Raw genomic sequence first — 11,041 nt, forward strand, 5'->3', positions numbered from 1 at the left:
CGTCGATACCTTTCTAATGATATATACATTTGTATATATATGTGTACGTATATATGATTTATACTTTATTTTAATACGTAAATATGCTATTATAATTTGTAACTCGTTCATACGAACTCTATTTTTGACGTTCTTTATATCCACGTGTTGGTATTTACGAGTACCGCAACTTTCATTTAGACGTCGTCAGCTAATTCTCATTCTATCTCATATTTACAAAACTATATCGAATTTATCACGCTCGAAGAGTAGGGACCAAGTTTCGTCAATATCTTTAACATACAAGCTCTACTCTTGACATTCTTTATATCCACGCGTAGGTAAAAACAAGATCTAAAACTTTCATTTAGACTCTGTCTGCTAATTCTCGACCGATCTTAAATTTAACAGTAGTAGGAGATTAGACTGTTAAATGACCGCGAAGAATTCGTAACTCCTTCATACGGACTCCGTTTTTGTCTGTCTTTTTACCATTGAGTTCCTATTAATGAGATCTTCAACTCTCATTTAGGTCGCGTAGGCTAAAAACCGCTCGAACTAAAATTCGAGTTTCGGGCCGTGCACTGCTATGCCAAATCTTAGAAAATTCATAGCTTCCTCATACGAAGTCAGATTTGGGCGTTCTTTTTTTTGTATGTTCTCGGTTTAATGTATACTACAAATTTTGTTTATATCACTAATGCTAAAAAGTCTTCTACCATAAATTCACTATTTACGTCTCCCGGTGCCGTGCCGGTTTTGCCGTAAAACTTCGACGGGCCATAACTTCTTCGTTATAACTCGGATTTCGGCGTTCTTTATATGTACGGAACCCTTGTAACATATACTACAACTTGGTTAAGATTAATCCTTCTAAATAATCTTCCATCAACTTGGTTAAGATTAATCCATCAAAAACTCATTTATGATGCTCATCGTCTCTAAATTGACTAGCCCGGATCTGCGGGCGTTACACCGACGGAGGAGGAGGGCGGTCCGGAAGAATGACGAGAAGGTGGTGGCGGCACCAACTGCCGGCGCCAGCGGCAGAGATACAACATCAGAAAGAAATGCAGAAGAAGAAGTGACCGGAACAACATCGAAAACAACCACAACGTCCAATGATGGCTTCATCTTCAATGGAAGCGACATAACGACAGTCTCCAATGGCTCACGGTGGCGACGTAGTTGACGGCGGCGGCTGGAGATGAGAAACCAGCTACACTCGAAGGTCGCCCACCAATCCCTCGATGGTCTCGGTATCTTCTGTCGTAGAGGAGAAGGTGTCGCCGGTCATCATGGGTCCACCGGTGGTGCTTGTTCATTGGAAAAACAAGAGAATAGGGTGGTAGCGGCTGGAGTACACCAAGTGGCGACTGATCTTGTGAAAACTAGGTTTAGGATTTCGGCTTCATGCAAGAAAACGAGAGGATGGGGCGCTAGGTTAAATCCTGTCTCCCTCAAACTTAAATCCATTTTTAACAGTTTAGCCCCCTGCCATCAAAATCCCTTTCAATTTGAATCTGATATTTACCAAACAACCCTTGCTTCCTAAAATCTTTTCATCACAAGTCCATATGTTACCAATTAACCCCCAGAAATAAAAAATTATAACCTTTAAACCCCATGGCGAACATCCCGATAAATTTATACAATTTTAGGGCTTGGATAAAAATAAGAAATAAGTATACAACTCGGGGTTTTAGGGCAATTATTTATTTAGATATTCATTTAATTTCCTTTATTTATTTTAAATGGAATGTTACACTTGGCCTTCAGCACATAGCAGGACCGCCTCAAACCAACCAACCATAACATGTCGACATATACATAAACGATAAACATATAACCAATCAATAGACAACAAGCAGATATATAAATAACTACCCCATGCTAACATCGTATATACCAGGATAACGATCTAACATATCTATACAACATAATCACATACTATCATATAACAGGATATCCAATCTAATGGGCCGACTTTGGTGACTTCGACCCACAAGTACTGTGAGGAAGACTCACCTTTCAACCTGAACAATAGATGATGAGGTCTTGACTCCGAATCTTAGCTCTAACCGACACCTATCCATCCAAATAACCAATTCTCAAACACAATCAATAATACCTAAAATACCCTCAAGCCAAACTTGGTCAACCTTGGCCAAAGTCAAAGTCAAAGTCAACACCTAGACGAGTCAACCCAGTTGAGCCAAATCGACCGAGTCGACTTGGCCGAGTATGATGGGCGTACTCTTCTATACACGGGGCATACTCTGTGTTTAGCCAACTTACGGGGCGTTGACCGCATACGCGCAACATACCACTTGGTACGCCCAACGTACATGCCCTGTTAAGCCCTTTTTCCATTAAGAGCTTAATACTCCAAATCTTCATGTGCAAAGTCAGATCCAAGGCTAAAATACCATTATGAGTCATAAAGTTTCCAACTTTATAACTTTGCATGTCCATTAAGTGCGTAAAACACAAACCCTCAACATCTTAATGCATTAAGACCTTCTATATCTTTCATGGAGTGGAACTAACCCTCAAGAATACATTTTTATGACTCAAGACCCCTCATAAGGTTTGAAAGGACGACTTATTGGGTCAAGAACATGTCATGCTCAATAATCACCATTTTTGGGACAAAAACTATCTTCAAGGGAGAAATGTCTAGATCTACAAGATGGAGTGATCAAGATGTAAAATTTATACCTTATGAAGGTTGCTTTCAAGAAGGAAATCTCAGATTCAAGGTGCTTCCCAAACTCCAAGCTCTTCTCACCACTTTCTTCTTCTAAACACTCCAAAGGGCTCCAAAATGCTCTCTTTCACTTAGGGTTTGCTTGGGGTCGATTCTTACAGAGGAGGGCTGAAGAAGAATGATATATAAGGCTATAATGAGGCTTAAATATAGACCAAACCCTACAAATTAGGGTTTTCCATATCTTCATGTACACCGCGCGTACGAGGTGTATGTCCAGCGTACTAAGGCGCGCCCTAGTACACCTAATGTACACAATGTACGCTCAACGTACTAGACTTGGGTACAATTACTATATTGCCATTATGGGCCATTTGCAAACCTTTCCAATAACAAGGGCTAAAATAAAACATTATTCAAACTTAGGGTTGAAATTGAATTCACCTTGATATCAGAATGTTACACTTTCTCTTTCTCTCTCTCCAATAATGAAAAAAAGTCTAAAAAAAACCTCACCCCCGTCTTCTTCTTCCCTAACAAGACGCATAGCTTGCAACCCTCATATGAACCTCTTTTTCACCTACTTCTTTCAACGGAATCGGCCACGACCATCCCTCATTTTCCCTCCAAAATTGCTCATACTAGTGAAATCTCTAATTTGACACCAAAATCAAGAATCCTTTGAGAGGGTTTGATGAATGTCCGTCAAAAAAAGGGTAAATAAAGTTCAAACATGCATATCAAGTTATACAAATTGGTCTCATTTCAATGCCTAAATATATATAAAAATAATGTCATCTACTTGATAGAATGTTTTGGAAAGAATCATAATCTATTAATGGATTTGGAACTGAAATTAGAATGGAATACATGTTACAAAACATAGGAATCACTTAATTTCATGTCGACAAGATAAAAGATGAGAAAGATCGAGTTCCGGGTATTAAAAGACATAGTATATGTTACGACTCTTAATTTGACGTGCTCTACATACACAACTGTATGTACCTTGTGCAATCTATACATGAATGGAAACAAATTGGCTTAGATAATCATATTTGACAAAGCAGATACAAGGATTTAACTAGTATAATGAACATGATTTGATTTCAAATTATAATTCAAGTGAATCTTTCTACCTCTGTAACCTAGAACACAACACAAAAATGGAAGAAATATTGGGATTATGAAGAACTATACTGTAGTATCGTGTACCTTTTCGAATCTTTGGAAGCTATCAGATTTAAAAGGAGCCAACCGTGAATGGCTTCACCGAAGACCACATTAAGATAAGAGGGCCATCCAACGACACCATCGATATGTTCTACTTCAGTTAACCTTCCAAAATTGAAATTAATCGAATCGGTTTTTGAAGTGTCACATAATGGATCATTAATAACAAAGTGATTCTCTTTGTACTTACTGATCTTATCATTGTATCGTGTAGGTGGTCCCTTGTTGATCTTCATCGATATGTTAATTGGATGATTGCATAAGGAAGAACTGAATGATCTAACCACATGTTTGGAACTGATACAACCCATTGCAATTCGCACAAAATCCATCAATGGAATTGAAACATTTAGGGGAAATAGGGTGAAGAAATTAGGGAAGAAATGAGAGAGAAACCTTAAAAAAAACATGATATTTGACACTCTTCTCCATTACCTAAACAAGAGAGAGAGAGAGAGAGAGGACTATTTGTGTGAAAAAAACAAAGGACATTTTCATAATTTCACATATACTTAACAAAATCTGTTAACAAAGTTAGTCATAAGGACCATATGGATGCAAGGTTTGCTCGAAATGGGCCATCTATGCAAAAAAAAAAATGCTCATAAGGACTATTTTAGGGAAAATTTAAAATCAAAATGACCATTTGTGAAATGTTGTCTAAATATAATAATAATATAGTTTTTACGTCATGCTTAATACCAAACTAGGTGGGGAACCCCCGCGTTGCGTGGGTCGGATGCGACAGGTCTTTCAGCAAAATTGAAATATGAACAAAATAACTTTACATAGGGGTAGTTTAGTCACAAAACTGTTAACGATAACAAAAACTATACGTATTTTTTTTGCTGATAAAATCAGTCAATTTTAACCCAACAAAAAAAATTGGATTCGATTTTACACTATATTAGAGTTCTTTTCCTCTGTTTTTTATAAAATTCTAAATATTCTCCTTTATCACACATAGTGGTATTTGATATCACTACGGAGAGGTATGAGGTAATCAAGTAAATCAAATTTCGCATAAAATTCTATGGAGAGGTATGAGGTAATCAAGTAAATCAAATTTCTCATATGGTTAATCAGTAAGAGATTACCAAGTTTCAAACATTTTAAATGATCCAACTAAAGTTTTTAAAATGCATTTTACCAACTTAATTGTAAAGAACGACAACTAAATACTAATTTTATGTAATTCACTTAAACACATAATTTTATACCTAGTACATGTTTCTAGCAATCATTCATTTTATACGTAGTACATGTTTCCAAAATATGTAAATCAAAGTATCCACTTTACTGTGATCTGATTCTTATTAGTTTTGTAGTACCTATAGTAAAGATGAGTTAATTAGGAGCAAACTTTTTTAGCATAACAAAAATCTCATTACGTCCACAGAACATAGAATGTACTTTCAAATTTGATTTACAAAAACACAAAGAAAATTATTAGCATCCTACTTGCGGTAAAAAAAATTGAAACCAGACTTCTATCACCTGTATAATTCAATAATTCAGAGACGATTTCAGCATATTATTATCCAATGTTGGCAAAGGAATAAAAACAAAATGCAAAGTATATCGCTATTTACTCAATTTACTACTTAAATATATTCAACAACAATTTGAGTTCAAAACCGTTAAAATCAAAAAAAGATTAACTATAAAAACGGTATGCAAGAGTTGTGTCATCCAACATTGTTAAATTCAATTTTTTTGAAGTATAAAAACATTATGCAAGGGCATTTTCGTCCAAAGCTGTTAAAATAAAAAAAAATTAACTATAAAATTAGTATGCAGGGGCACTTTGGTCTAAAACTGTTAAAAACAATTTTTTTTAAGTTTAAAAACAATATGCAGGGGCAGTTTGGTCCAAAAATCTTAAAATCAAAATTTTTAACTATAGAAACAGTATGCAGGGGCAGTTTGGTCCAAAAATGTTAGAATCAAAAATTTGTAACTATAAAAATAGTATGTAGCGGCACTTTTCAGATACATTTTGGTAAATAGTTCTGTAACTATAAAAACAGTATGTAACATATAAAATATATATGTTACAGATAATTACCATACGAAGGAAATAGAGTGTTTACAAAGAATAGAAGAGTGATAGGAACGTACTGGTCTTTGAATCTAGCAAACCAATTGCGCCGACAAAGCAAAATTCAACGGAGAAGGCAAACGTAGGTGTCGTTTCCTGTTGATGTCCTCCAATCTGTAGCAATCGATTCCAAAACTTTGTTAATACACCCAATGAGGCTGATCTAAAACCGATTGATTTGAAACTACCTGATTTGAGTGGATAAAGAATCCGCCAGGAAAAAAAATCCCGGATTCCCAGACACCGCTATCACCGGCATCTGAGACACCACCGCATAAAAAACAAACAGACGTAGCTTTGGTGGTGTAGGCGACATGCGACGGAGGTGAAAGAGTATTAAAATCTCACTTGGATACTAGAGCCACCTATTGTACGTGTCCATGGAAGAAGATGCCGGGAACTTCACCAAAAAAAGTTGTTGGAAATATAATCAGCAGATGTGTAAATACGTAGGTAGGGGTGTAGATTTTAGATGATGCAATTGATTTGGAATCTTACCTCAGATGTGTAAATACATAGGTAGGGGTGTAGATTTTCTTGGTGGGGTAAAAGTCAGATACCGGAAAAACACCTGACGTCGTCCCCAACAGCAGAATCAACATTGCCAAAATTGTCAAGGATGATAATATGACATGTACAATCATTGTTATATGTTATTGACAATAACAACATAAATACTTACATAAACATATGCATCCACAATCAATGCAATGAGCCAATGACAAACATCAAACCCACAACAAAAAGACAATTGTTCTTTCTACACATTGCTCTTTTCTGCATAAGGAAAAAAAACAGAAGACCCATATTAAACTAATGCTTAACAGAAAATTTTCAAATGGATAAGCTAAAAAAAGGGTCGGGTGTTTTTATCTTTACCTAATGGTGTCTTGTAGAATACCCTATTGATTGTTGTATGACTCTTTCGTGTGTGAACTAACTATTGAGTGAATGCGCTATGTCACATACTGCATGGGTTAAATGGTCTTAAGGTGGGGGATTTGGTCCTGCTGTGCAACTCTTGTTTGAGTCTAACCGTTTTAGGATTGAATCCTTTAGCCTTAGATTGTTTAAGTTGTGTAGTATGTGATAGTGTTCATGCGATAGTTATGTGGAACCAATGGAGGGTCGTGTGGCAGTTGATGGTAGGAAGAGTTATGTGGGGTCAGCCGACCAGTCGCGATATGGGTAACTTTCCTCTAGGAAGTGAGGATAGAGGGCATGACTATGCTAGAGTGCAGTGTATTGTTAGGGTTGTTGTGATGATCCTCTGAGACAACTACGGGTAGGTGTGCAAGGTAGTATGTGTAACACCCATTTTTGGAAGTACTCGGTTGTGGCCTCGGAGGCCAAGGGGAGGGACGACTCGGTCTTTTATGGGTCCCGAGTTTTATCCGAAAGGTTTTAGAGATGGGGTTTTGGCTAGGAGCGTAGGGCTTCCCGTCACCTTTTAAAGGATATAAAGTTCGTCGGAAATGGACTTAGAATGAAGGAGTTATAGCACTTTGAAGTTATTGACATTATTGACCCTTAATGGAGAAATATGGCAAGAAAGGACCATGCATGCAAGGTGGTAGACGCGAGTGTACGCCCATCGTATAAAGAAGAATGGTCGCGGGTGCGGAGGAGCGTACGCCCATCGTACGCTCAGAGTTCCCAAACCCTAATTTTTAGGTTATGCCACTATATAAAGAACATAATGCTTCAAGGGTTAGCCTCCCTCTCATCCTTAGACAGCCACCACGAAACCCTAATCCATATTTGAGTGTTCTTGGAGCTTGGAAGGCCATTAGAGAGCTTTTTTGTGTCTTGGATCCAATTTCCAAAGAAGTGAAGAGCAAAGCAAGGTGGTGGACTAGAGGAGAAGATATAGATCTGGGATTGTTGCTTCACTTTTGACCATTTCAAGGTATAAAGATCTAAACTTGGGGTTACCTCCTTAGATCTCTTAGATTGAGTTTTTGGACCATTTTGGTCCAAAGGTTGAAGCTTTGTGGTTCAATCCGATTTCTTGGACTTGGAGTTGCTACTCTCAGTTCTAAATGAGTCCCTAAGGCAGAAAGTTGCCATCTTGGATGTCCTAATGGGTTCATGCATGAGTTAAGACCATTTTCATGGAAGTTAGTTATCACATTTCAAGTTTGGGCTCTATTGGTGGGTTGCAAGCCACCAAGTGAAAGACTTTATGGTTTAAGACGTTGAAAAGGACTTGGATCTATGATTGTAGCTTCTAGAGTAGAGTATTAAGCACTTAATGGGAAGGTGACTTAACATGGGAGTACGCTGAGCGTACATGCAGGTACGCCCAACGTACGCACCATTTAGCTTGTACGCTTAGCATACATAGGAGTACGCCAAACATACTCATCAGATTGGGCTTGACGAGTTTTGTGCCTCGGTTTGGGCCATGTGGTGGACTTTGGGTCTTTGGGCCTTAGTGGCCATCAGAAGTCAGATAATATGGGCCAAGAAAATGTTTGGGCTTAGGGTAAGGCCCATTAGGAGGGATGGGGCCCAATTTAGCAAATTGGGCCATTAGTGGGCCACTAGTGGGCTTGGGAAGCCTACTTAGTGTTGGGCCTTTTTATGTTATGGTTTTGGGCTTAGATAGGGATCAAGTTAGACTAGGGGGAAATTGGTTATTTTACCCTACGAATGATTATTGATTTGGACTAAGTGATATTTTAGTATTGGTAGCTCGGGGAGCCGAAGGATCATCAGTTCAGGAATTGCCAGATAGCAGCCAGAGGGGTATCAGCAGGACTTCAGCAGTGCAAGGTGAGTCTCCTCACTGTGTGCATGGGTCTACCGCCACAATGCCGACCCATTTAGTTTATGTATGGTAGGAAGACCCGGGGGTTAGCCCTAGGCATTGTATGATAGTATGTTTCCGGACCACGCTCCGATGTCGGGCGAGGCCCGACGAAAGTTTATATGTATGTTATTCCGGACCAAGGTCCGATGCCTGGGCAAGCCCAAGGAGTGTTTGTATGTTAGTTTATGAAGGGTTTTAAGCATTCTAACACTCCTATGGTGTACATGCAACCCTAGAAACCTTGGATCTATGTTTTACTAAGATACATGCAAATTTGATTTTCCAAGGTTCTTAACCTAACTAGCATGGCATGGGGAACTTTGAAACATAAAAGCTAGTAGAAGAACATACCTTTTTGTTGCTTGGATTCCTTGAGAACCTTGCCTAGCACCTCAAGTGTGATGCCTCAAATGTCTCACACAACACCACAACACTTGGAATAACCTTTAGAGAAGTTCACTAACACTCAAAATCGGCTAGCCCTCTAGTTCTTCACTTAGTGGCCGATTTTGCTTACCATAGGGCTTCTTATATAGTGTGCCACATGTAGGGTTACTCCATGTAAACCCTAAGGTGCATGGCTTTTCATATTCCATGATCCATGGGTTTATAACCACCATGGACTATCCATGGAGCACCTTATGGGTTTTAGCCCAATTCATATAAACCATGGATCATTAGCCCACTATACAAGAATGGATGATTTACACAATCAACCCCATATATTTAATTAGTCTCTTTTTGATCACTTAATTAATTCCAAAATAATTCTTGATCAATACTAATTAAATAAAATTATTAATATATTAGAACCTATGATATATTAATAAACCTTAAGTGTCCTTTCTCTAATATGGTCTATCCAAGTATTGCAATGCCATGCAACCCAAATGGACCATGCTAACCGGGTTAAGTACATACCAGAAATAGTTATGGACTTAGACACCTTTACCAACAGTCTCCCACTTGGATGAGTCTAATAACTATAACTGCAAGTATGACTTCAGGAACCGATCAACAATCGTAGCTCTTTCAAGGTCTCGCGGAACTGAGATGATGATGATACGCCATTTAAGATAAGTGATCATATAATCCTCTGTTCTGGATATCAGCCGGACAAATACATGGAACATTGTCTTACTTATTGTCCAACAGTTTGTTTCCCGATTTCTGATTTGTTTGGCATATAACTTAATCGAACACATCAATTTAGTTCTGACTGGGCGCGGTACATAGGTCACAACAAAATCATCGAGGGGCCCAAATATCGCTTCTAATCCAAGAAGGAACAGATAAACTTAGACTCATATGCTTGTTCTACTACTTGTTGAATCATACACAAAGGCACATTTTATAACATCGAGTTACCAATGCGTTTTCGTACAATCAATGTATAACCAACTCATAGTCAACAACTCATATCTCTAGGTTTGAAGACTTATATGATATTACCGTCTCACGATCACTCGAGATAAATTCCATGAAGTGATACAAGTGAGCGTGGGTTGATTCCAATACTCGGAACTTATGAGCACTCATGAGTGTTCTAGCAACTCTTGCTATGTCCAACATCTTAGACATCTACAAGCCAACTCATGACAGTCTTGATTCATATCTACTTCCAACATACGACCGACTGTGGAGAATTTGAATAATATGGTATACCATAACATAATTATTCTGGAAGTCAAAACATGAAAAATGAAATAATAGTAAACGATTGACAGAAGATAGCAACACTTTACTTATAAATAAACAACAAATTTATTTATCATCAAATGTCAATTAAACTTTACAAATTTCAAAGCTATCTAATTACTAAAACTAATATCATCCTTCAGCCCTATGCGCCTCGCGTGCTGGAGATGCTTAACCCTACCCGGTCCTTTCGTGAGGGGATCTGCTGGGTTCTCATCCGATGATACCCTCTTTGCCACGAGGAGTCCTTCTTCTATTCGATGTATGATGAAATGGTATTTTTTGTCGATGTGTCTGGATCTTCCGTGATCCCTTGGTTCCTTGGCTAAGGCAACTGCACTTTCACTGTCACAGAAAATCTCCATAGGCTCCTTTATAGCTGGTACAACTCTAAGGTCTCCAATGAAGTTCTTTAGCCATATAGCCTCCTTTGCTGCCTCGCTTGCCGCTATATACACTGATTCGCAAGTTGAATCGGCCACCGTCTCCTGCTTGGAACTTTTCC

At 38.2% G+C, this 11,041-nt stretch overlaps 1 long non-coding RNA gene across 1 annotated transcript; it reads right to left on the reverse strand.

Moving 5' to 3' along the window:
* Positions 1-5,469: 5,469 nt before the first annotated feature.
* LOC145126324 (uncharacterized) lies at positions 5,470-6,739 on the reverse strand. Its single transcript, XR_013716405.1, has 3 exons — positions 6,522-6,739; positions 6,212-6,423; positions 5,470-6,137 (listed from the first exon to the last, which is right to left on the reverse strand). It is a non-coding gene; the product is annotated as an uncharacterized LOC145126324 (long non-coding RNA).
* Between the last annotated feature and the right edge of the window lie 4,302 nt (positions 6,740-11,041).

This window comes from Lactuca virosa, chromosome 7 (genome assembly GCF_052849685.1).
Source record: "Lactuca virosa cultivar CGN04683 chromosome 7, Lactuca_virosa_CGN04683_v6, whole genome shotgun sequence".
Classification (NCBI taxonomy): Eukaryota; Viridiplantae; Streptophyta; class Magnoliopsida; order Asterales; family Asteraceae; genus Lactuca; species Lactuca virosa.